Source organism: Molothrus aeneus, chromosome 1 (assembly GCF_037042795.1).
Source record: "Molothrus aeneus isolate 106 chromosome 1, BPBGC_Maene_1.0, whole genome shotgun sequence".
Classification (NCBI taxonomy): domain Eukaryota; kingdom Metazoa; phylum Chordata; class Aves; order Passeriformes; family Icteridae; genus Molothrus; species Molothrus aeneus.
The window spans coordinates 124,337,886-124,364,899 of record NC_089646.1 but is presented as its reverse complement, the minus strand read 5'-3'; the positions used below and the strand labels follow the sequence as shown (position 1 = coordinate 124,364,899).

The 27,014-nt window shown below is 42.4% G+C and overlaps 1 protein-coding gene across 1 annotated transcript in view; it reads left to right on the top strand.

Moving 5' to 3' along the window:
- Positions 1–27,014, top strand: part of PAG1 (phosphoprotein membrane anchor with glycosphingolipid microdomains 1) — a 104,115-nt gene that overhangs the window by 4,754 nt on the left and 72,347 nt on the right. Inside the window, exon 2 of the mRNA XM_066564202.1 lies at positions 19,181–19,240. The gene's annotated coding sequence lies outside the window, so the exon portion shown is untranslated. The remainder of the gene's footprint in view (positions 1–19,180; positions 19,241–27,014) is intronic.

The window sequence follows — 27,014 nt, the reverse complement described above, 5'->3', positions numbered from 1 at the left end:
GCTGTGGGGTTGCTCTGCAGGACACATCCTGGAGTCCCCAGGTGGGGTCCTGGCTCAGAGCACCTGAGCTGGGTGTGAAAGGTGGCCTTGGAGCCATCAGGACACTGCCACAGACAGTCATTGAAGTGTGACTGCCGTGGTGGTGGTGACTTTGGCAGCATCCTGTTAGTTGGAAGCTGTGGGAAGCTGGAGCTCAAAGCATAGTTCTGCAGATCTGGGCATTCACTGCCTGCCAGTGGATTGGGTTTCATTTCAAGTCTTGCAGGATGACTGTTTCCAATGACAGCATTTGTAAACAGGTTACTGACTTTTTGTGCAAAGCATTTCTTGCACACACAACTGTTTGGTTTCACTGCCCTTGCTTGTAAAGAGTGTGTAATGTTTGCCTTTCCCATATCATGGGACGAGATTTCAGATCTTCTCTATAAAAAGCACAATTCTAAAACAATTTTACTTTAGAAGGAAGTCTTTGTTTTAAAAAAGATTAAACCCTGCTCTGGAGAAGAAGACCTTTACTTGATCTTACCTTTTCTTAATAAGAAAACTTCAGATCCATTTAGTCCCATTGTTGAGTAAAATCCCATTCACAGCTGGGCAATATTAGAATTTGAGTATTAGACTATTTAGACAACTGCATCAGCATAATTACAGAAATTCTTCAGGATGAGATTTTTCTTTGCTGAGATCTTGATGAATGAGAAATACTATAAAGAATAATTTCTATGAGTCTTAGAGGACTTTTGTGAAAGATATTTACATCTAGAAGACCACTGTACTTTGAAAAACATAATGGTGATTTACTAATGTCCAGACTGAACTCACTGTTTGACGCCTCGAATAATCAGACCAGTCCAGTTTAGCTCGCATCTCATTGTGTTGGGCAGTGTGTACAGAAGTGAAATGTATTAAAAAGTGCTCAGCTTCGGATGTGTTCATCTGGGGATTTGCTCATAAATAATTGATAACCCTCTGAAACAAAATCTCTTCATTACCCCGTGGATTGCTCACCTCTTCCCTCCCACGCTCATTGTTCTCGCAGGCGGGGGAAGGAGGAGACGCTGCTTTTATGAAGGTGCACGTCAGCCTCTGCTGCTCCTTCCAAAGGTCATCCAGCTGAACAGGGGCAGTGAAATGCTTGACAAAGATAAACATTTTATGGAGATATGTGGCATTCCAGTGTTTTAGAGGAGCCACCAAGCTGCTGTATTTAAGACTTCTTTGCATCCTAGCATAGTAGCAGCGTGTACGTTGAATTACTGAGGCAATGAAATGTTTGCATCTCGTGTGCTGCAGGACAGGACATCAAAGTAAGAACATCAATTATAGCTGTAATATTTGGGCTTGATCTTTCATGATTTTACTGCTGAGGATACCATTAAGTATCCTTGCTCAGACTGCTGCAAATGGGACAAGTCTTGGTGAGCAGTGCTTTCTCATTGGAGCCAGAGCAAGTTCCTATTTATCAGACATTGATGCATAGTGATGAATTTCCTTTTCTGCAAAAAGAGAGCCATTCTGTGTCCACTGACCTAAAGCCTGAGTTGATCTAACAAAATCTTGTTTTAATGGAAAAAGTGTCTTTAATGTAAGTTCAGTTCATCTTTTTGATGACTTGATTGCTTCAGAGTTATTAGCCAGATTCTGTAAGTCCTTAAAGGTGCTAATACTTGCTTGCATTTAATAGCCCTAACTATTGCTAATGTACAGGAAATGATCAAATCACATCATTAAGAGAGAGCCCTGACAAATCTTAAAGCCATTTTAATGTGAGGTTTCAGATGTTACTCTTTTTAATTGAAAGGTGAATGCTGTAAAGGCTTTGTCAGACTGCTGTTTCTAGATGACAGCACTTTCTATGGACTAACTGGAAGTCCTAGGGTGCTGATCCCAGCTTTCAGCTTCAGGATTCATAGCTTAAACTCTTCCTTTTTTACTTGGTAGAAGCATGCATCTGTGGTGGTGTCTGGATTTATGTCTTCCAAAGAAATATTGGATCAATCAAAGAAAATTAAAATGATTTTCTGAAATGGTAATCACATTCTGGCTGGTACTGGAAAGAACAGAGCCTTTGCTCCTTCTCTAAACCACAAGATTAGCTTGCCTATAAAGGATTAACAGAGCTCTCTTCTGTTAATTCGTAGTGGTGTAGTCGAAGTGCTCGATTCTACATCAGTGGAAAATCCATTATCAATCAATGGAGTTTTGCAGCTGAAGCCAAAGGGATTAGAGGCTCATGGTTCTGAAGTGACTGAGGGAGAGAAAGCCCTGGATATGCTTGTTGCCACACAGCTGTGAGCCACTGCTGGTGTGTTCCCACGAAAAATGGCAAAGCAAGTGTTCAGCTGCCTCAGGTGGACTCTTTCCAGATGTGAAGGGGCTCCTGCCACGGGGCAGGGCTGCAGAGAGAGCTTACCTGGGCTGCTGCTGACAGTGGGCTGTTCCTCATGTCCAAGCAAGGTGGTTTCCAACTGGAAAAGGCAGAGAAGGGTGGCCTGAAGCCTTCTTCTAGGGCTCGTGCTGTGGTTGGGGGAGAGTTAATGAGGATGTCAGTGAGAGCAGGAGCTAAGAGCCATGGTAGAGGGGTTCAGGTTTGGGCATAAGGGGTGCAGAGGAGCAGTGGTGCCTACCTCATGCTCTGACACCTGCACTGCTCAGGGTGCCACCCAGGCATGCTGCTTTAGGAGACTGCAGTGTGAGGGAGAGACAGGAACCCGTAGCTGAAGAGGTTGTAAAGAATTTGCACTGGTGGTGTTGTGGGTGATTTCAACAAACTGTTGTGGGTGATTTTTAACAAACTGCACTGTCTCCAGAAGTTTGTTCCTTCAATGAATAACAGCTACTTTTCCTTCCAGCAGAGTGCATAGGCCAACATTCAGACTGTCAGAGCCTGCAAACTAGAATGCCTGTGGTTGCAGACTTTAGTTTGGAATATTCACCAAGCACATTCCAAAATATAGTTTTACTTTCTTTCGAAATGCTGTCAGAGAGCTTAGCCTAAAGATAGCTCTGATCCCGAGCCTAGCTGTGTGGAATAGCACAGTCTCCATGGCCTCTACTGCAACATTTGGTAGTTACTTTTCCACAAATGGAAGCTAATGCTTCAAAAAAAAAGCTATTCAGAATAAAAATTACAGAGTTACAGAGTAAAAAATTAGTTTTTACAACAACTTGGTAAATTTACGTATATTGTATTGATCTGTTATAATGGGCAAGGTTGTGTCATTTAGTTTGGCAATTACAGAGATTAAATTAGTTTTCCTTTACTCTTGTTAAATGCAAAATAATTGAACACATGCCATGGAAGTTGGGGCTCTCATGTTTGTAGCTTCATCATTTATTAATCTAAGACATTAAATGAGAGGCTTTATAGATTTGCTTGCCTAAGGAAAAAGAAGAAGAAAATACAGAAAGGCCAAAGTGGATGTGTATGTGTTCTGTCCCACACTTTGATGTGCTGTCAAATATTGCCTGATTTTTAGTACACTTTGTAAGCAAGAACACTGCTTTGCCTCCAGAAAGGTAAATTGTGACCTCATGTTTAAATAGTCTGAGTAAGCTCATATTGGTGTAGGCAAAGTCACTTGTGCAGTTCCCTTCACACTCTACCTATAGGAATGTAATGTAATCAGAGCAGCAAAATAAACTACAAATGAGAACCCTGTAAAAAGGTGTATTTTGGAACTATCTTGGCCATCTTAATTGACTCCTCTATAGTTATAGGAGGGGCTGTCCCTTCGCCTAGCTCAGCCTTTTCAGGGGATGGTGTTGGCAGCAGTGCAATAACAGCTCTGTGGGGGCAGATGTGCTCTTCTTTCTTACCTTCATGTAGCTGGAGAGGATTTGAAAATTGGTTATTTCCCTCTGTCTCTGCAGCTCCAAGCCCTGACACTGCCAGCTGTGGATTAGTGAAATAAATCCCTCATGTTTGTACTGAAGTGGAAAGCATAAAGAGCATTTCCTGCCTTTTCCCCCCTTTTTAATGTGTCATTTGCTGGCTGGCACAGTGACCTCCATTTCATGCCTTGTGAAGGGACTTGTCACAGAGATTTCTCTGTGGGTGAATTAATCACTCAAGGGAGCAGCAGCATGTGGCATCATGCATGGGGACCTGAGGTAAACAGTTACCTATGGACCACCTATACTGAATGTGTATTCAAATATTATCTGCTAATGCACTTTGACTTTTCTAATATGATTTTCTTTCCCTTCTGTTTTATCTGTTTTCTTAACTATGTCCTTGGTAATCAAAAGGGATGCAAATGTCTAGTCACCTTTTGGTGTTTCTAAGTATGACTGCATTTGGAAGAAAATATTCCTGGCAATTTAGTACATGAAATTTGCCAGTTCATTGGGGAATGGTTTTATGCTAGTAATGTAGAGGTACAACAGTTTGGTTTTCCAGGGTATCTTGGACAGTTTGTCAAGTCTTTTAAATAATTCCAGTCAATTATATTGACTGAAGTGCAAGAAATAATTAATTTCTTTTTTTTTCAATTCTTGATGATTAAATCTCATATTCTTGATTTACATTTTGGTATCAATTGTATATTTTAATTTGTGTGAGTGAACCCTGAAGCTCTTACTCACTTGTGACTCCATCTTTAATTTTGCTTGACAAGTCCATCTCGTTCCTAGAAATCTAATTCACAGGAATTGATTAGCATTAACAGTCAGGTGAATGACGTGCGGAGGTGGTATCTGGGTCTGGTGTGGGGCCTGACCAGTTATGCTGATTAATGGATGCTGGTTTCCAGGTGATCCTGTTATCATTCTCCTCAGCAGGTTTGGCTAAAACAATCCCTGAAGAAGAGCTGGGGAAAGCAAACTAGAAGCAGAGGATTGGTTTCCCACCAAAACAGGAAGCCATTATTATGAGGCATAATTAGCTATATAATTTACTTGGCAAAGCAGGCAGGCATCAAATAACTCAGCTTTTCTGTGTTTCATGTTTACTCAGCACTCAGGCACAGCATGTACCAGTAACATGGTGCTGCTGGTTCTCAACAGGCACATCAACATCTGGTCTGGGAAGAGAAGCCCAGGCTGTGAAATGGGTGATGGAACTTCCAAACTCCTGCAGGGATGGCCCTAGGAGCTGCATTGTAGCTACCCTGGCACATCAAAACCCTGGAGGTTGGGACCTCAGGTTGGCAATCTGGGAACCTGGAAACCCTTGGTTGATTTTTGTCACCTTTTGCTTCTCCCAGCTGTGGGAATTACTGAAATATTAGTTCTTGGACAGTGGTGAAATTACTGAAATATTAGTTCTTGGACAGTGGTGAAATGAGCACAAGTTGTTAGTTTTAATCAGTAGTAAATGTTTTATTCAAGAAACACAGTAAACAAGAAAACTTGTTTTCTTTTGGTTTTCTTAGCTAGGCAGAACTTATACATTGCAGTGGTGTAATTCTCTGAGAAAGCAGAATTTCAAAGTCTTGGCAGTTTCCATGTTCCAGCCAGCATGATATGTGCCTTGCTCCACAGAGCATTTTATTTTCTATATGAAGTGTTAGCTTGTATAATTAATTACGCTGGTGCTTAAAAACAATCAACCACTTTAAACACCAAAGGCTTTCTTTCATTAGATTCTAGAGAAATGAGAGAAAAACCCCAACCAATCAAAAAAAAAATCCAAACCCCCAAAACCAACCAAAAAAACCCCCTTGGGAGTTTCTGGGCTTTAACTATCTGTCCATAGGCAATAGGAAATTGATTTTATGAAGTATAATGCTAATGTTTTAGTGATCATCATTTAATAAAAATGATGCTCCCTGCAGTTCATCAGCAGCTGGCACTTAAAAAGACTGAATTCAGAAAAAATAAGTGTGAAGATTGCTGTGGGTAAATGCTCAGGACAAGAGCTGTGAGATTGATACTTTTTCAACACCTGGCTACCTGGTTTTATTAACACTCCAGTACCTGTGGTGTGTGTCTGCACCAGCCTGATTGTGTGCAGAGAGGAGCAAGCTCTTGCAAATAAATGAGTCAGTTGTATGGTAAAGAGAGGTTTTGGTGTCAGGGAGAAGAGCAGTGCTGCTTTCTCTTCCTTCCTGTATCTGATGTTTCAGTTTAGCAGAAGAGGAGTGCTGGGGTTGAGATTTAAACTTGTGTTTTCTCACCCTCCTGCTTGATCTTCTCCAAAGGATTATTGTCCCTCAGCTCTGGGAGTGATGGTGTTTGGTACAGGAAAGGGTTAACTCCCAAAAGCACAGCCTGGCAATTCGGTGCCTCTGGAGCTTTAAATGAGCAAACGCTGACATAGTGCAGGCTGTAGAGCGGGCCCTGCTGGGGCATACCCGGAGCAAGGATCACAGGTCCAGGGTGCCAAGGATCCCAGGCCATGACGTTCTGAGCAGAGCCTGCCTTCCTGCCGTGCCTGGCCCCAGCTGGGCAGCCCTGCCTCCAGGGCATGGCCCCTTCTGCTCTGCTGCACAGAGAGGAGCTGGGAGTTATCCCACATGCACAGCTGGACAACTGAGTGGTGGGTGCTGGGAGCAGGGGAAGTGCTGAGTCCTTCCCATGGCAGGAACACCCCCAGGCACCAATATGTGCAGGGGGGTGACTGTTGGGAGGGCAGAAAAGGTGCAGGGCTTCTGGTGGACACCAAGTAGAACATGAGCCAGCAAATGAGCCCTTGTGGCAAAGAAGATAAAGTGTGTCCTGGGCTGCATTAGACAAAATCTTGACAGCTAGTGGAGGGAGATAATCCTGCCCCTCTCCTAGGCACTCGTGAGGCCACACCAGTTCTGAGATCCCCAGCAGTGGAGAGAAGTGCACATACTGGGGGGAGTCCCACAAAGGGCCATGAAGATGATTAAGTGACTGGAGATCTCTCATATGAGGAGAGGCTGAGAGAACTGGGACTGTTCAGCCTGGAGAAGAGAAGGATCAGGGGAGAATATTGTCAATTTGTAGAAATACCTGAAGGATGGGCACTAACAGGACAGAGCCAGGCTGTTTTCAGTGGTGCTCAGTGACAAGACAGGGACAATGGGCAAAACCAGAAATACAGGAGGTTCCTTCTGAACACCCAGAAACACTTTTTCTGACTGTGGGGGTGGCTGAGTACTGGCAGAGGTTTTCCTGGGAGGCTGTGGAGTCTCCATCCTTGGAGGTATTCAAAATCCACCTGGACATAGTCCTGGGCAACCAACTCTGGGAGGCCCTGGTTGAGCAGGGATGTTGGATCAAGTGACCTCCAAAGGTCCCTTCCCATCTCACTCTGATTCTGTGACAGCACAAACTGCACTCTTTAGCAGTTGGGCTGGATGAGTGGTAGGGACTTCCTCCATACCTCCTTCTTTGCAGACACAGTTTTTTTAAGAGAGCCTGTTCTAAAATAATAGTTCTCTTGTTTCTTTTTTTAAAATTTGAAAAAGGTTCTCCATTCTCACTGAAAAAAGAATAGTGATACACTTCTCAGTTTGCTCCTAATTCTTCACCTTTCATTTTTAAAGTGTAAAATCTTTCACATGTTCCCTGGATTGTAAAGCAGAGGAGCAGTATCTGCTGTCTCCTGTTCCTGTTGCAGGATGTGTGCAAAAGAGCAGTTACTTATCACTGGTTTGAATATGCAGGTGAAAAATAAGAGAAAATCTCATTCTTTGCAGAGACTTGAGCCTGTAAATGTTGGACAAATAATGCTTATTGTGCAAACCCCTTGTCTTGCTTTTTTGAAGTATATCCTTTCCTTTAAAGCCTGTTGCTTACTAACTGTTTTCAAGCAATTTGTAGCTGGCATTATGTTCTGTGTGCCTCCACAGCACAGCAGCTGAGATGCTGAGGTTAGCTGTCATTAATAGGCCCTTTAGCAGTGTCATACCCAGGACTCAAGGCAGGAGACTTTTATCAACACAAGCCTTTTGTAAACCACAGTGGTTAGGTGTGCCACTGCTTGTTCCCTCCTCCTGGTGAGTTATCACCCCTGGAAAGGAACCCCACCAAATGTGCTGCTTTTGATGCACATGGGAGGAGTGGAGCTCTTATCAGTGACCTCAGCCTCCTCTCCTTGCCTTGCAAGCTGATTTTGTATCAATTACAGGCATAGCTTTAATCTTCATCAACAGGATAGCAACTGCAGTGTTACCCTTGGACTGGTGATGTTCAAATTGTCTTTATCTCCTGATTCTCTGTTTGAAAAACTGGGACTGAAGTATTTTGCATATAAATTTACTTTGTATTCGTGGTTTTTAAAATTTGCCGAGAGGCTGATCTTAGACATACACGTGCTGCCTTCTCAGTGTAAATATTATTGCCCTAATGCAATCCTTGGAGACCGTGGTGGCCTTTCCAGCTCAGGAATAGTTTTTTGAGGCAAAAGAGGAGCAGTCTTATGATAAGCCATGTGGTTCTCCCAAAGGAGAAGGAGCCTTAGTATCTTAGGATAGTATGAAATCCCAGCCTTTACATAGGTCTTCCTCAATTAAAGGCATTCTCAAGAGCTTACGTACTATTTAGGATTTGAATATACTTGCAATAGCAAAGACTTCAAAAGAGAAACAGCTGCATGAGTGACAGAGTGGCTGAGATCTCAGTGAGCTGCAAATGTGTGACAACTTCTTCTTCTTACATCTGAACCTAGGAAGTGGATGTAGACTTAGGTAGGAACAAGTTTAGCCAAGAGAAATATCCCTTCCTCCAGAAAGGAGATTTTGTTCTTTGGCTTTGGTACCTAAAGTGTGTCTTATGGGGAGAAAAGTGCTTGGGAGGATTGGAGTTCATACCAGGTATTTCAGTTGATTTAAAAATACTTAGGAATGTTCAGAAACAGACGTTTTTGTTAACCACAAGGTTGCAAATGTTGACAGGCATAGGTGTATATGAGCAATAACTACTGAGTAGATTTCCATGATAACTGAAAATGTAGATTTCATGTTACTTTTTAATTTGCATTTTATGCCCTGTGGTGGCTTTGGGGGGAATATATATATATATATATATATGAACCCGTGGTGCAGAGAGATAGCTGCATGGATGAAGTGACACTTGGTGCTACATTTGCCCTTTATTATACAAGAGGTACATTTGTTTTTAGTTTTGGTCATGTAAAAATGTTGCAGTCCTAAAGCTGAGAAGAAATATTTTGGTATTTGTGTCTTTTTATTGCAACCAATTGATACAAGTAAGACCTGCTAATATATGTAGCTAGTAAGAAAATAAATTGGTTTTTTTTTTCTGTTGTATATTTTATTTGCCTTATGTGGCTGCACATGTGACTCAAGCAGTGACCTCAAGAATAACACTGCTGTTGTATTTAGGCAAACCTGTACTACAAACAAAATGCACTTCAAGACTTTGAAGAGTTTCAGAAAAATTCTGAATTAGTGTGTAAAAACGTATCTTTTAACCTCCAGAGCTTTTTATACACTGAAGTACTTGTCCCACACACAAGTAACAGCAGATCAGTTGAAAACAGGAGAAAGTCAGAAGAGAGAAAATTAGTATCCTCAGGCTCAGCATGGGAAGCTGCTTAAACACATTGTAAAAGTCACTTAAGGCATGTGTATGTAAGCAAGCAGAAACAGTGGTCTGCTGAAAGCACAAATGTTAGGAGTTACTTGGACTACAGAAATATCCTCGAGCAGATGGGTATCTGCCCCTAATGATTCCAGCAAAAAAAAAACCCTGCCAGACTGTGTTGAATTGGATGCAAGCTGAGCATGAAGATCTGAAAAAGACTTTGAAGAGTAAAGAGTTAGCAACATAAAAGAAAATGATGAACTGTGTATAGATCTATGAAAAGGTTGATACCTGTAAGAGCACTGGAAGGCAAGCAGGGTCACCAGGCAGGACATCAGAAAAAATAACTCAGTTGAATTGGTCATTGCAGGAGAATTTGGGCAGGTGTTGTGTTGGGTAACAAAGATGAGAAGGTGCCAAACTGCTGAGGTCTCACAACAGAAATGCTGAAGAAAGCTGGAGAATTGAAAATTGAATATAGAGGTGTGACCATGTGTTGTTCAGAGCAAGGCCAATCCTCTGAAGAGGCATCACTGCTGGCAGAAAACACACCACACATGCGGATGCTGCAGCTGTGAATATGAGCAATGGATTTCATTTTTAAAACCCTGAAATATTTGATTAGGTTGTGATTTTGAACAGGCTGGCAGTGGCAGTCCTGGGAGGCTGTGGGTAACCAGGTGGACAATTCCTTTCCTCAGCCCACTCCAGCTCCCTCCTTTTGACTTCTGATGCTTCCCTTCCGGGCAGGTGAGCACAGCAGCCCTGCTGCCTTCTGTTCTTCTTGTCCTGCCTGCAAGCCCCTGACTAACTCCACACTCTAAGTCCATCCTCCCCCAAACCTAGCTCATTCTTGATAAGATATTCATCTTCAGTTTCTCTGTGATTTGTGAAAGTGCAGAAAAATAATGTGAAAAATAGGTGCTTGGCCTTCTGGATATTTCATGAGAAGGCTGTATTATTTGTAAATAATTTATGACTTTGAAGCCACACACTTTCTCCCCAGGTCATATGTCTTGTATAACTGAACTGTGTGATTTACCTTAAATTGCCTATCTGCCATGCATCCTGAATCTCTGTTACAGTGCTGTTTCTCCTCTCCTGTACAGCCTTCACCCGTGGATGAGAGATTTGCATAAAGTGATTTCTTCATGTAAATGTGATCAGGCTGCAGCTCCAGCATCTTCCTGTAATGGATGTACCAATCCCCTTGAATTGGGCCAGTGTCTATCTTGGTAATTGAATGTATTTGTTTGCTGTTGTAGTTTTGGGAATGCACGTACTGACACACTTTTGCTGCAGCCTTCGTAGCATTTCCTGATCGTGAGGCTTCTTTGCAAAAAACAAGAAGCAAGCATTGGGATGGGGGTTGGTCATGCTGCAGCTCAGGCAGGGGCTGGGACAAGAGCTGGGGGGCTCCCTGGGGACACCCTGGTTATCTGTGCTGGTCCTGAGCCAGGAAGCTGCCCCCCCTGCCCTGCCCTGCCCTGTGGGGACAGCCTGCCCAGGGCTGGGACAAGCAGTGTGATTGGAATGGTGCATAAGCCAGGGAGATAAGGAGCTCTGCTGCTTTGGTTGGTGTCATTCAGGCTGTGACATGGGCTTGCTGCAGCCTCTGAGGTGCCAGACTGTGTGAAGCCTCTGCCTGAGAATAAAGCAACCAAAGCATCTCACAGATTTTTCCTGCAGTCCTCTGCTCCCTGTGCAGACTGTCCCCCACTTGTTTGGTGTTTTCTACCCCTAATCACTGGTTTGGCTGACTCTCTTCATTCATGGTCTCACGGTCTTGTTTCCCTTGCCTCACTTTCCTTGCTTTGATTCCTTTCTGTTCTTCCAGCTCCTTCTGTACCAATCTTGTCCCAGCTTCTGTATTCTTCCTGGCACCCCCTCTTTCCCCTCTACCTGAAGCATGAATAACTGAGATAATGAGACACAGCACTTTCCCAATTACTTTGTATATGTATGCATATGTATGGCCTCACCCACTGCCTTGTCTCTCATCCTTCTGCCCTTTTCTACAGCAGTCTCTCGAGGATGGGATTATCTTTGAGTGTGTATTTAGCATATTTTCACTGCCACAGTGTGAATAGCATGGAGTAATGGTATAGATGTTTTGGAAACCTAGAGCTGTGCTGTAGTGTTCATAATGCCTGACAAGTGACCAGGTAGCCTACCTTGCCATCACCTTCAGTAAGGTGTTTTGCATTCAGGTTGTCATTGCATAGTTTTATATTTTTGAAATTGGAAGGGAGGGTAAATTAATAGTCTGTATGGCCTCTAATAATTTTTTTCATGCTTTTTAATATTAATGTGTTCTGAATAATTGTTTAAGGGAAGTACCTGTTAATTTAGGTAATGGGGATGGTATTTTGATCAGGTGTGTGGTAAATGCAGAAGTTGGAGGGTATTTTTTGAAGGCTTCTCCATCTTTCTCTAATTACCAGATAGATAATAGGAACTTGCCAGATTCAACATGCTAATGATTGCCTTCCAGCTTTGAGAGAGACAGAAATTATATGCTAGCAGTGTCTGAATGAGATTCTGCTGTGGCAGTGTAATAAAACATAGAATACTGTGCTCTCCTGCCACTGTGTAAACATCCATGAATATGTCCTCAGTCTTTCAATACAGAAAGTAATGAAGATGAAGCTAAATTTACTTTGGGAGTACTCAAATGGCTATTGATGGCTTAGGAATGCTGGGTTATCAATAGTAGATGAACTGCTTTGTTGTTGTCTGTCACTTTGCAGGGCAGCCTCATGAATCATGTTTAGATAAAAGGTAAATGCTCTTACTGTCCCATTTTGCTGTTTTAAATTGCTACCTTTGCAGCCTTGTCCACAGATTCCCTGAAGCCAGGGAGAGCTTGCTGCATCTCTGGGCCTGAGATGCAGGGTATTTTCTTACTGGTGCCTTTTTTCCACTGGCTCTGGACTGTGCTGCCTGATTAAAGGCAAGTCTCCTAAGATCCCAGCATGTGACAGTGATCTGCTGTGCTGTCTGTTCCACAGGCAGCTTAGCACTGCTCTGTGCTGGGCCTTTAGGAGCACAGGAAAGAAAACTGTGTGTGGGCACTATTCTTAAATATATCACATACCCTTGGTGCCTTGCAGCTGGGTCTAGAGTGATGGGGAAGGGAGAACTTTGGGTGTTTTGCCACCAGCTGCTCTATTAGTTGCCTCTTGCTGTATCTCACTTTCAAAGGAATGATTTGCAGCACACGAATCACTCTGGGATAAAGAGAGTTCTGTCCAGTATTTTCTTCTAAAATTCAGTCAGCATGGTGGATTATTACAGAAGAACATGGAGACCTTTAGTCTTTCATATTTATTATATTGCATTGGGAGTGTGTAAGCAAAGGAGCAGTCTGAGGTAGCAGATAACCTTTGGGCAAAGGAAAAAATAACAGTAAATGGTATAAGAGGCAGCAACAGTATTTCTAAATCTGCAGGAAATCATCTAATCCTCAGTTAATATAAAACATGTCTAAATCACTGGCTCTTTTGAAGTTGGTGTCTTTGTTTCAGAAGTAAGCTGTGCAGTCCCAGGTGGTGTGAATTTACTGGGATGTTGCTACAGAAAGGTTTCTGGAGATACAGGACAGGAACCTTGCCTGTTTGCTCAGGGGCTGTGAACCAGATCACATGATGGTGTGTGGAGCTGATGTGTACTCTGCAGGAAAAGGGGAGAAATTCTGGGAGAAAGCTTTTGTAAGCTTATCCTGATTTATTCTGAATAACCCATCAGTTAGATACTGCTGTTAATGGTGTGTTATACTGACCAGTGCTAGGAGTAAGAGGCAAGGCTCTTTCAATAAAGAAATAAATGTCACCATCATTTTTTCCAGAGCTCTACACATCAGTTCTGTGTATTAAAAAGGACAAAGACTACAGCACAAGGGGGTGGTTGTGTGCCTACCAGTTGTAATAATTAAGGGCACACTTAGACCACTGGGCCAGTACCAGATCAGTGAAACTGGTCGGTGTCTTTTTCCTACCATCACAAGCACCAAAAAGATCCTGGCACCCATCTCATGCAGTTTGCCAGCTGTGTCCTTGTCCTGTCTAGCAGGAGCTAAGGGCTTTTTTTTTTCCAACCCTGTGGTAGTACTTGGAAAGCATTAGCTATGCTGGAGGCACTTCAGAGGATGGGAAGTGTCAGTGCCCTGCTGAGCTGTAGCTGGCTCCTCACAGCCTCCTGCTGACCCTGGGTAGGAGAGATCACAGGGCAGGCCAGTCTGGTTTTCCAAGGACAGTCAGGGCCCTGTGGCAGACCCTTGAGCCATTGGCATGTTTGAAGAAGTCAGTTTGAACTAAATCCATAACTCATGTAGAATGGTGTCACATCTTTAACAGGGACAGAGTGTTACCATTTCACATTTTAAAGAACTATCCTGTAATGTCTGTTTCTTTTGTTGCTCTACTGCTTTGTGCCATTGGTACCAGCAGAGATGAGAAATTAGGTAAAGAAAAAAATTGTTCTAGCCTGGTTGTCCCTAAAATGAATGTGTTACTGTGGCTGGATTGCTGCACTCAGTCATGGTCCTGGCTCTGGAGAGGAATATGCTTTTGTGATACAGACTCTTTTGTCTAGTTCTGCCTAAAGATGGTCTCTTCTGACCTCCTGCTTTTGACTTAGACCTGTTTGCTTTCTACTTCTGTGTTGCTTTTGTGTTTGTTTTCTACTTCTGTGTTGCTTCTGTGTCTTTTATTGTCTTTTTTTCTTATTCTCGAATGTTTTCCTCACACTTACAGCTCTCCTAAGTGTATTTCTCCTTGCAGCCACTGTTCCCATCTTAACAATCTGTTGTATATTTTTCTTTTTGTCCCAAAGGACTTCAGTTACTTTCCTGCCATTCACTTGATGCCCCATTGCTGCCAGTCTCCCATCCAGGCTCCCAGGTCTGTGCTGCTGCCTCCCTACCCCTGTGTCCTGTCTCTGCCCAGCCAGTGCCAGCCTCCCCTTGTACCAGCTGCGTGTTGGACGGGTCTCAGCTCACCCTGTTCTCCTCCAAGTAACTCCTGATTTCACTCTCCTTTTTCACCCATTTTTTCCTCCTTGGATTTTGCCTAGATTGACTGACTCTCACCATCTTTCCTCCTTACTCCCGTGCCTTCTTTCTTCCTGCTTTTCTCCCCGGCTCCCCAGCCAAACTTCCTTGCCTGTTCTTATCCATCATCTTGCCAACACATCTCTCAATCCCAGTTTTCTCCCTTTTTCCTTACTTTTCTCCAATTTCCTCACTCTTGTTCCTGTTCTCACAGGAGTACATCTATCTCAGAAGGCAGTAAAAAGCATCTCTCTGACATAAAGCTTTTTTCTGGGTCTTCTCAAGTCCTTTCTTCAGAGTAGAGATACTTGAGCTTCTCAAACAAAAAGACCTTTTAATTTGTGCAGGGAAAAGTGCTTTTCTTTGGCTTTTTTTTCAGAAACATAGGCATTGTTTTAGTGGAGATACCCAAAACTTCATTTAGCATGAAGCCACATTTTTTAACAATTGAAAATTATCAAGAAAGGGGAAAGTGGCCAGCAGCTGTAACAGGAAGCACCACTGCTAGCCTCACCTCCTATAGTTATCATCACAAAATGCCAGTTGGAGTTTGAATGTCTTCAAAGTCCTTTTCACAATATATTGGCAAATACAGAGTTTTGGAAAGAGTTAATATGATGCTTCAAATTTTCCAAGGCTCCCAGTAGAGTGAGTTGCCCAAGGAGGAGGCAGCACATGAGCAGTAACTGCTGCCTGCCTTGCTGCTTTGGAAGTGTGAGAGTGAGTGCTCCTCTTAGGAGTTGGGCATGGTCTGTGAGTCCCTTGATGCTAGAATTGCATGTCTGTTTGTATCTCCTAATCATCCTTCCAATTACAGCAGCCTGTATCAGCACAGTCTCGCTGTTTTATAGAAGGGCTAGACTGGGATGCTGATATCTGGAAGAGGATTAGTGATATGACAGAAAATACACAGCTGTTGAAACAGATATTTGAATTTTTAATAGATAAACTTGTAGAGCAGCTCTACCAGCCTTATATTGTTCAAGGTCTGTCTCTGTCTATCATGTGCTTTTTCACAGGAGAGTGAAGACATGATCCCCAGGGAGTTAATAATAATTCTTTCATCCCAGGGAAAAAAGTGAAAGAAGAAATGCGCTACATAAGATTTGCCTGTGACATTTAAAGTCCAAATTGGAGTTTGTCTGAGTAATTTATCTTTGGGTATTTGTAGGAGGGAGTGTAGGAGAATATGAATGAAGAAATCTTAGTTATGTCTGAGCTTTCTGATCGTTGAAGAGAATTTTTGGGGACTCTGTGTGGCTGGAAGGTCTATCTGTGTGATCTCTTCTCCAGCAGATGGAAGATAACATTAGGAGGAGTACTTTAATTATCAAAGCATGGGAATTACTCCAGTTCAGTATCACCCTGAGACACCATTTTCTTTCAGAGTGACAGGTGATGTGTTTCTGGAATGTTAGAGCTCATTTCCTGCTGCTGCACTGAACATGTGTACACCACATTTTCTCTGGCAGTATTAAACCTGTATCTATTGCTGGTGAGGAAAGAAATAAAAATACAGCATATCCTTGTAGAGAACATAACAAGTACAAAGACACTGAAGGAAGAGGGTGTGTTTTTCACTTTGACTTCTTTCACAATCTGCTTAGATTCCTTGAGTTCCTATGAATTACATGTAAAATATGATTAGACTGACACAAATTGAAATCTTCCTGCACAGAGATTCTTTCTCAAAGCATGTAGCAATTTCTATTTCCCACTGCTGTTAGATTTCTGCTTGCACAGGTGTTTGTGCAACTTCATGTTTCTGTCAAGACTTCTCTTTGCAATGTGTTGTATGTGAACTTGCCAACAGTCCTGCATCCAGACCTCCCTTTAACTTCTAGGAATAGCATTCAACATATTCTGGTGGGTATCAGCTGTTAACTAACAGAGGCACAGACAGACTTCTGTGAATTGCCTCCAACTTGGGCAAGACTGGAGCGCTGTGTTTATTCTTGAGCCTCTGCTTGGTTCTCAGCTGCTTTTCCCCACAGTTGCATATCACAGAGTCACTTGAAATACAGCTTTCAATGTCCAGTGAGGAGCAGCTAAGGACTTTGGGTTTGTCTAGTTTGGGAGAAAAGGAGGCTTTGGGGCAACCTCACTGCTCCCTACAACTTCCTGAGCAGGGGAAGTGGAAAAGGGGTTGTGGTTCCTTCTACCTGGTATTCAGTTATGGGGTGCATGGGAAATGGTTCAAAGCTGTGTCAAGGGAGGATCAGAGTAGAAAATAGGAAGCATTTCTTTACCAGGAGGGTGGTCAAGGACTGGAACAGGCTTCCTAGAGAGGTGGTTGAGATTCTGAATGTCAAACCTCAAGATCCTGTTACAAAGAATTTAAGACAACAGATGGGTTATTCTGCAGGATATTATTAAATGAACATGTTTATTACTTCCAAGGTGTTTTTGCTGTTTTATTTTAATATTTATGAAGCTTTTCCTGAATTAAGTAACTTTTCTATTAATACCTGAATGTGGCTGTGTGTAATTGGCATTGATTAATACATCTAATAGAGTTTCAGTCTTGAATGTGACTCCTTTTGACATGCTTTCTGACTTTTTTCTGTTTGCTATTCATGTTGGCCACCTGAGACACTTGTTGGGTTTGGATGGGTTTTTTTTTGGCAAAACATTAATTTTTGTTTCATAGTTGATAGCATTATTATTTTATCAAATAACCTGATAAATTGGTACAGCAAGACTGCAGCAGCAGCAGTCAAAGCACTGATGCTCTCTAATGGTGCACTTTACCTCTGCTCTATTATTGCTGCCCATTTCATTATTTGTGAGTTGATTACAGCTGCATTTCTCAGGGGCTATGAAATATTCAGCAGCCTGGACTAGCCATGGGAGAATTGCAGTCCTTGCAGCTAAACAGCTGCCCTCAAAGGCAAAGAAAAAGCAAAAAGTTCTTGTGTTTACAAGTGATGGGGAAAATCCTTCTTTTCTTTAGCTTTCGCACAGCACCGACTCTAGGTACAGGCTAATTAAAAATTGTCACTTTACTTATCCTTGTTATTGGATGGGGGGGAAGAATAAGAATAAATATACAATATAGATCTACTGCATTTCTGCCATATTTGCCTGGACACAGCAGAGAAGGAAAACAAATGTTGGTGTAATTGGTTGCCTGTGTGTCAGTGTGAGGTAGTTGATGTTCAGGGTGGGGTTGGGGAGAGAAAAAAACCCCACTCTGTTAAGGGCTAACATGAACACTACCAGTTATGTTTTCACACTGTGTCTTTCTGGGGGACTTGCCAGCAATGACTGACTGAAATGTGCAATATTTTACCAAGTAGGAAACAGATAAGATTTTTTATAAACAGGATACTTCATCATTAAAGTAAAGAAACAATTGCTTTGACCTTGTCACTGAATGGGTAAGGCCAGCATTGTGATAATTGAGAATGTAGCTAAGCAACAGTTCTCCTGGAGCATGCACTGCTTTATTTTTAGTTGAGCACACTAGTGCAGTGGGGGGATGTGGGACACACTCACATGGGTATGAATGAGCAAAACAACCGGGTAATTAAAAAAAAAATTCTTTTTGCACAAAATTTGAGTTGTAATATGTTCTTATACCAATTTTAATTTGGATTTACATCAAAAGAAAGTAATTGAGTCAATATATCCTTCTGTGGTCTGAACAAGCAGATAGCCTGACAGTATCTCTGGTTTCTTAAGCTGCTTTAGTAACTTGAGTCTCCTCTGAAAATTAACGGTGTAGAAGAAATGGCATATTTCTTCAGAGATAGTCTATTTTGTATCTATTTCCCTTTACTTTGGTGTTAATTATATTTCCTAATCTTACAGGTTACTATTTCAGAGCTTAATTTATTTATTGCTCTAATTTTGGTTTAAACCTGTCTTAAATACTCTAGTGAGCTAACCTGCTACAAAGTAAACAGTATAAGATCCTTTAAATCTGAAATTAATGTCCAGGGAGGACATTTAACATTCCTCTAGCTAAGTCAATTTACAAACCAAGTTAGTTAATTTTTCATGTAAGCAATGGGGAAAAAACAAAGTGCAAAGTTAGTCATTTTTGTTATGTAGGCATTGCAGGACAAATTGCCACCATATGGCCCCTTTATGTTATCCCATAAACAAAAGTATGTGCTCCAAGGCTGGTGCCAAGGGAAAATTTGCAGCCTCTTTACCTTTTTCTGCTTCTGGTAAATCTCTCATCACTGACCTGGATGCTTTTTCTTTAGATACTAAAGCAGTACAATTGCTAAATAACAGTGAGTTTCTACATATCAAACCCAAGCAGTTACAGAAATCTCTCTGAAGATATTGTCACTGCACAAGTACAAACCACCCTAACTTTACATATGGGAGCCTTTAATTCTGATTTGTTCTATGAAATTTGTGTTATTGGCAACATTGCATAGGTGGAAGAATAAAAATGTCCTAATTCTCAGCCTAATTTTATCAGATCTTTAAAAGCCAAAAGATAGTTTACAGATAAAAATAATAAAAAGGAATTTAAAGATTGTATTAGTTACTCTTGGGTACTTTTAGTATAGTAAGAAAACCTTTTCATAAAGTACTTTTCTCTGGATGTGATTTTAAACTTGATGAACCAGAGAATGTAATGTATATTCTCATATTCTTAAAGTGTGTCATAATTGAATTTGGACGTGTGAATTTTTTTTTTTTTCTGCCTAGGAGGAATCATTTGTCAATACTGTATCTCACTTGAACATCAAGCCCTACAGAGCCTACAAGGTAATTGTTTATACAACTGCTTTCTGTTTCCTGTGGTGGTCAGCTTGGCTTTAACTCATTTTCTGAAGACTCCTGTAATTTATGATGGTGCCAGTGCTAAGTCACTAAGATGTTTAGCAGCAATGTTACAAGTAGCTTTTACAGAAACTGTTGCTTACAGCTTCACCATCCGTGGTGAGCTGGGTGAGATTGCCAGTGTGTGTGTATAAAACAAAGATGTGATATATTTTCAAAATGCCCTTCTTGTATTTGTGTCTTAAGAAGGAGCAGTGCCAGTACCAGCTAAAAGGTAAAATCTGCTGAATGTGGATTTGTGTGTGGTCATTCAGAAAGTTGTTCCTCACCCCTCAGCATCCCAGCCTTTCAGCTGTTTTTTCTCCTGGAGCTGCGTGAGAGGCATCCTGTGTCCTGCAGTGCTGACATAGGTTTTCCTGCCCAGGAAGGTGGCTTTGGTCAGTGTAAATGGTTTGGTCAAGCAAAGCCATGACCATCTCATGGAAATCACAGTCCTGGCTCACTTTGCCAAGCTGATAAAAGCTGTTTCTGCTGTTGCAGTTGTGGTAGATGCTGCAGATCTGCACATCAACTTGCTCATCTCAAAGGCCTTTGGAAGCATAGCCAATGAGGTCACCATGGGTGTGGGCAGCAGCTGAAGCAAACAGACTGCTGGGGGTTCATATTTCATGGTCAAGTTACAAAGCTCTCCCCCCGTGCTGGGTGCAGAAGAGGATATTGTGGTTAGGGAGTTGGTGTGGGTGTGCAGTCTGCAGAGCAGAGCTGGAACCTCCACATGGGGCCCAACAACATTCAGCCTTTAGCTGCTGCTGCTTGCCTCATTTACTGGAGGAATGATGAGATTTGAGCCATACCAAATTTATGTTGGGTTGCCTCTTCAATAATGTCTCCCAGCACCTGGCAAAAGGTAAATTTCAAGGACTGAAGTTAATTTTAATTCCAAGTGTCCCAGCCTTTGCTGGGGGGCTGTTACTAGTAAGTGATACGGTTCCAGACTGGACTGGACTTGGTTGTGTGTAATGCACACAATTTGTGGCTGAGTTGAGAAATACTGGGAAGATTTCAAGTCTCTTTCTTAATGCAGTAAAAACCTTGAAACTTTCTGAGGAATCAGTCCTTTGCTACTGTACACCAAGCAGGTGGTCTTCACTTGATAGTATTGCAAACAAAATCTTTCAGGGTAACCCCACAGTGCTAACTGACCTGCTGCACGTTCCTAGCTTTCCCTAAAGGAAAGGTGGATTGTTCAGACAAACTTAACTTTTTTAACAATAGACAGGTTTAACTTTTCTTTTGCAAAATGGAGTGCACTTCTCTGGTAACATGTTTGGTTACCACAACTTGTCTGACCAGGTGCCTTCTAAGCTACAGTGACTGGTTGTATGAGTTTGTGTGAATACTCTGAGTCCCTCTCTGTCTCCTTTTGTTATCTCTGTGTAGGACAGAGATGCTTTTGAGCTCATGAGAGGGGCATAAATAAATACAACATAAATATGGTTTATAAAATTATTGCTTCTTGGGAATAGTTGTCTTTAAAATGTATATAGAAATCCATGAGCTTGTACAGATACCTTAGAGATAAAATTAATAAAATGAACCACTCATGCTTCTAGTGCCTTACCTTGTGGAAGCTAGAGGTCTATGACAGTTGCCTTTAAATCTGTCAAAGATTAAGCATTTTACTTCTGAACTCTCATTTTCTGATGGAAGAGAGAAATTTTCTGTGAAAGATACTCAGATCAGGAAATGAAACACATCTGAAAGCTGAGGGTTTTCTCTCTCTTCTCTGTTTGTTATTGCAAATTCTGTTTGCAATAAAAATGGGTTGATGACTGAAGCATGTCTGATGGACCTGCATAATCTGAACTCTTGCAGAGGAAATCAGAACTTGTGAACAGATATTATCAGGACATGTAATCCTCCATCAGCATTAGACAGCAACACAGTGCCATCTGAGGGCAACTGTAGGTCCAGAGCACTGTCATTTCAGTTAAAAGCTGAGAACCTTAGAGCTGAGGAAAAAAAAAGTTTTCTTTGGGTTCTAGGGTCTTTCAGAAATCTGGGTGTGCTACTCTGATGCACAGTACAGCCCAGAAACAGCTGTTTGGCTGGGAGCAAGGCTGGAAGGTGAGAGAGGATCCTCTCTCAACCAGCTGTGGGGTGGTGAAACAGTGTCAGTCTTTAGCCTGGCAGATTTTGGGCTGTGTTAAAAAACCAGGTGACCCCTCCATGGGTCACTTGATGGCTGTGATCTGGAGTACCTTCAGATGGAGGTGGAGAGGGCAAGTGTGACAGGTGATAAAGGAGGTTGCTGAGCCGAGGAGTTCGTTCAGCCAGTCAGGAACCACATCTGCAGGCACTGCAAGCACAGGCAGCTCTGGTGTTTCACTGAGAGGTTCCTCCCTGAGGTTCCTGTGGCCTTCAAAGGCAACACTGAGAGGTTACAGCCAGTGTCAGTTTGAGGAAGCTTAATTATTTATTTAAATTGCATCCAAAGGGTAAGAATGTGCGAGTTGAGTGGTCATGAGTCAAGTGTCCAAGCCCAGCTGGTCCTGTCTCCTGGGAGATGGCAGAAATACCTGTTGTACAGTCATTTTTCTAGAAGCACAGCAGTGGCTTTTAACACACATAGACTGTGGTGGGGGGTGAGGGGTGAAGAGCAGGGTGGGGTCTCTTGGGTAGGTCTCTACAGCAGGACAGCAGAGCTGTTGGCAGTCATCCCCTGTGACTTAGGTCCTGCAGAGAACATGCAGGACTGGTTTGTTCCATGTTTGTGGTGGGCATCACACTGCTCTGCCCATGTTCAGTGTCTCTGCTCTGGGCTGTCTGGCCTGGTGTTGGCCTGGCAGAGGTGCAAGGTCAGTGGCTGAAGGACAATGTGTGAGCCAGGTGCCAGCGGGAGAGGGCTTGCTGACATGGGAGCGCTGCCAGGGACCTGGAAATGGCCCTGGACAGAAAGGCAGTGAGAAGGGAAGAAAGGGCTGCTTCCATCAGAGTGATTTTGCACAGGATACATGGTTTGCTGCTTACAGCTGACAGCTTGCCTGTGGTGGAAGTTACTATTCTGCTTTCAGTTTCCTTTCTGGCTGTTTTGCACCAAGCACATGGGGATTGGGGTTTGTAGGTATTTGGAATCAACAGAAATCCATACAAGCATCAGCCTCAGGCTTCTCCTTTTTGCCTGTGTGGCTTTTGAGGAGTGGGGTGTGGGGAATTTTTTGTTTGTTACTGGGGTTTTTTTAGGTTGAATTTGTTGGGGGGCTTTTATTTGCTCCCTTCTGGTCTGATTGTTCTTAGAAGTTCCCTCTTGTCTTTATCATTTCACTTTCTTTGAGCTGGCAAAAGCATTTTCTATCAGTGTTGATGTTAATGGGCTCCACCATGTTGGCTGGTGTGAGCCTCAGGATACCTTGGTACCCCTGCCACTATCACTGGTAGCTTCTGCACGTCTGCAGCTTTCTTTGGCTGACACGTCAGGTTTTCCCTCTGCTTCCTTTAGGTTGCCCTTCCAGATGGCTGGCTCTCCTGCAGGAGTAAGCACCCCCAGGCAAGGGCACTCAGCTGCAGCTCCTCAGCCTGAAAGGGTCATAAATACATGAAATTTGTGCTTTTCATTATACTGAGCGTAGCAGGAGGAGCCGCCTTGTCAGCAAGCTCCCATGGGGAGGATCTGCACTAAAAGGTTTGCATAACAGCAGGGGGGTGAAAAAACTCCCTTGGAGAGCAATGTCCATGAGCTGAATGTTGGTGACTTGGAGTCAGGGATCTCAGAGGTCATCCATGGTCTGACTGCAGCTTGCTAGCTTGTCTTTACCTCTCTGGTTTTGCTGTTTGTCTGGCCATGCTGCTGAACCTGGGGTGCCTGTGGCTCTCATGAGGGCTCCTAGAAGCACTGGCAGCTTGTCCCAAAATAACCTATCCATCTCCTCATTTTCCAGCATGAGATCTATATTTTCAAGGAACATGGGGGGAAGGTGACATTTTTGAGGAGGTGAGGCTGGGTGAGACTTCAGCCCCCCTGGCCATCAGTGAGCTGGGAGGGGAGAGATGTGCTGTCCCCTCAGCAGGGGCTGTGTGCTGCTGCCTGGCACTGCCCAAGCTTTCCTGGTGAGGAAGGGCACATGGAAGGAAGGAAGGAGTGTAGGAGTCAAGCTTGGCCACCTTCACTAAGGGTTCTCTCTCTGTGGGAGAGCAGTGGGCAGCGGTTCCTACAGTGCTGCTTCCTGCATGGTACAATTAACATACCCAGCCCTTCTCGGGCGTAATGCAAAGGAATTTAAGAACTGCCCCATCACAGGAGTTAAGCCTGTTTATTTAGGCAGTGGAGGGATTCAAATATTCCTGTGGCAGGTTGGCATCTGGGCATGATGGGGGACTGAACCAGGAACTGCACTGACTGCAAAAATAGGCTTGTTGCAGGAATGACTAAGACCATTACAGAGCTGCATGAATGATTAATTTACCCTGCTTTTGTTTCACTTTTGATCCTGGGTCCTCTGGAAAGAAAAAAAAAGGTGATTTTGGAAGACATTTTTAAAATAACAAACAAGTCAGTTGTAGCAACAGCTTTACTACACAGATGTGCACCAGCACCACTCCAAGAGGAACAGAATAAAAAATCACTTGCTAACATTTTTCTGTAGTGTGAATATTTGAAAGTTGTAGACAAATAATCACCAAATACTTTGCAATCAGAACATTTATTCACATTTCCAGAGAACAGTATTATTAATCTTCAAATAGCATACAGAGTGATATAGTAGTAGTGCTTTCTTAATAGCCTTCTTTTAAGCTCAGCGTAGAAGGAATTTGTTTTGTTATTAAAATTACTCCGCGTATTTGAGACAGACTTCAGCTGAACAACTGCCTAATACGTGCTGGACACATATTGATTTTTTTGTCTTAGCCCAACGTTTCCCCTGGGCATCATATTATTTATTCATAAAGCAGAAATGATGTCTGACAGGCAGTTAGAGGGGTGTAGAGCTGTAGGCCAGAAACAATGTGAAAAGCTTTGCAAGGACCCCAAGAAATCAATGTGCTGGTGCTAAAGAGCAGCCTTTTAATTCTGAGCACACATTCTTGCAATCATTTAGTGTGGAGCAGGAAATTTAAATAACAAATAGTTACTATTAAAACTGCAGGCCTAAATTTTCATTCATCTTTATTCCAATTATCCGAGCCAAGGTGGAAGCAGGCACTGAAGGCAGCTAGCCAAGCCCAGCCACCTCTTAGCCATAACAAGCCATAACACAGGCTTGCTGCTCTAGCCCTGATTTGCACATTTGTATGTAAATTTCTGCTGGAAGGAAGATATTTCTATCAATAAAGATTTAGAACCCAAACATTGTTCAGAGAGCCAAGACATTCCTAAAATGTGCATGATTCATCACCACTTACTCTGATTGAGCGTTAGACTGATGTCTGTACAGCAGAGTAAAATAATAAATAGCTGGTATTTTTAGAATGCAATTTGAAATATTTTGATGAGTTAGTCATTGTGATAGACCTGTTTGAAAAAAAAAAATCAGGCCAAATGAGATTTGTTCTGGTTTTGTTCATTCAAAATTAGATCACAGCATACTATCAAGCAGTATTTGCTGGTGGAAGATATATTTCCAATAATGTTTTATCCACTGGAAAAAAAATCAAACTATCAGGTAATCTTAGGAAAATTTTAATCTGGACTTATACCTCTCTCAATAAGATAAATAATTAGAGTATTAGATTTGAAATGCAATGAACATCTAAACATCTGGTCCAATCAGGCCACTATGGAATTTGTTTCTTGTTCTTTAAAGCACAGATAATGCAGTCAAAAAATAGCATGTCATCATGTAATTAAATATTTCATCTTGATGTATAAGCACAAGGGAGCTGAACTAAATTTGTTCTGGCATTTCTTGACTTTCTAGGATTTGACTTTGAACCTTTTTCTTCTTTGATATATATTGAATTGGGAATTTCAAAATTTGCTCTGCATATTTTGAGGAGGGAGGGAAAATGTAGGAAAATAATTCATTTCTACTCTATAGACATGAAAATTATTGTCTTTCTTGTGGTTAATAAGAAGGTTGTGTTACTTACAGTGAAACCAAGACACACATTAACCTTGTGAAGCTAAGAAGTTCACATGTACTCCTTAAACTGGTCTGCAGAACATTTTATAGTTGTTTTCCCTGGGGAAGGCTTTGACCTCTTCAATTGTGAAGAATCACAATAAATCCAATTTTAAGTCACTCAACTGGGACAGCATAATCTGAGTCCATCCACAACAAGTAAGACTGTCTGAAACATGCACATTTTGTATTTTTTCCCCAGGAAATGGTACGGTTTTGACAAGGAGGGAAAAGCGGTATCTGCTAGGAAATCAAATATATGAACTTTCACATGTAGTGTTCTGACATATGATGGCATTGGGAAAGCATTGCAGTGTTTGACTCTGCCTGTCTTTCATGGATTTGAAAACCTCATTTCAGCTGACTCAATCTGAAGAAAGTGTAGCAAAGCCAGCATTTATCTGGGCTATTGTACACATTGCAATGGGCATATTTTTAATGCTTGCTCTCTGATGAGGACATGAAGTCATAAGAATACCTAATTTCTCCAAAATGGATGCATTTTTATTTGCTCTTGCCAGTACTTTTGAATGCTGCCAATAACTTGCAAGACTCGCTGTGTATTTACAAGTAGGTTTTAAATAACAAATTTACAGCATAGCATTACAGGTGACAGTGTTGTGTAGTGACTTTTAAATGTCACTTTTCCAAACTGGTAAACTACAGCTGTAATAATAATTCTTTTAATCTATTTGGATAGCTGATAGCCAGTCAGTTAATGAGGTTTGTTCATCAAAAGCTCATCTGAATTTCTCTGCCTCTCTGAATTTTTTTTCTTGATTTAGTCCTGTCCTTACTGTTGTCAGGAACATAACTCCTGGCTTTTGACATCAGGGGAGTACCCACCCCAGATAAGGCACTAAAACATGAATGAATGCACACATTTTCTGCTTCACCAGCCTGGAGAGCTCTTCAGGACACCCAGGCAGAGGATTTGTGCACCAGAGCTGTTTGCCCAAGGTCCAGCTCTAGTCAGTGCAGGGCTGCTCTTAGGACATGGTTCTTTAAGATGTTTTGCAGGCTTATTTTATTGCATGGTGAGTTGTGTCCTATAAAAACCTTACAGGATGCAGCAGTCTGAGTGTAAGGACCCAGTTGTGGGGTGGAGTTCAGTTTCAGGCTGACACACACACACACACACACTGAGTTCCTCTCTGAGCAGCTGTGTGCCCCCATGAGCAGAGCATCTCCCTTGGGGTCAGTGGAAACGTCCTCCCTGTGCCCAGCAGAGCCTGGAAAGCACTGCTGGTCTCCCTGAGCCAGGCTCTGCTTGGTATAATCCCTCACAAAGGGTGAAAGACTGGGCTGGACCCAGCCTTGGTGTTAGCAGGGTGCTGGGACCCCAACTGGTGTGCTTTTCCAATCCATTAGTGACAGTGACAGTGAGACATAGCTGGCTGCTATGTTACCTCCTGGCTTTTTTTCTGGTGCTGATTGCTAGTTTTTAAAGGACACGGTGAAGTGCACTAAGCAAAATGATCAAAGATAGTCCACATTTTAAACAGGCCTTTTGTTGTTAAGGTTTGCATGAGTACAGTGCAGCACAGCAGAAAGTATTTTCTTAACTTTGTGATATCGTTGTGTTCCTAAAATTGCTTTCTTCTGATGCTTTGCTGGAACCTTTGATGAAAGGTGGTTCA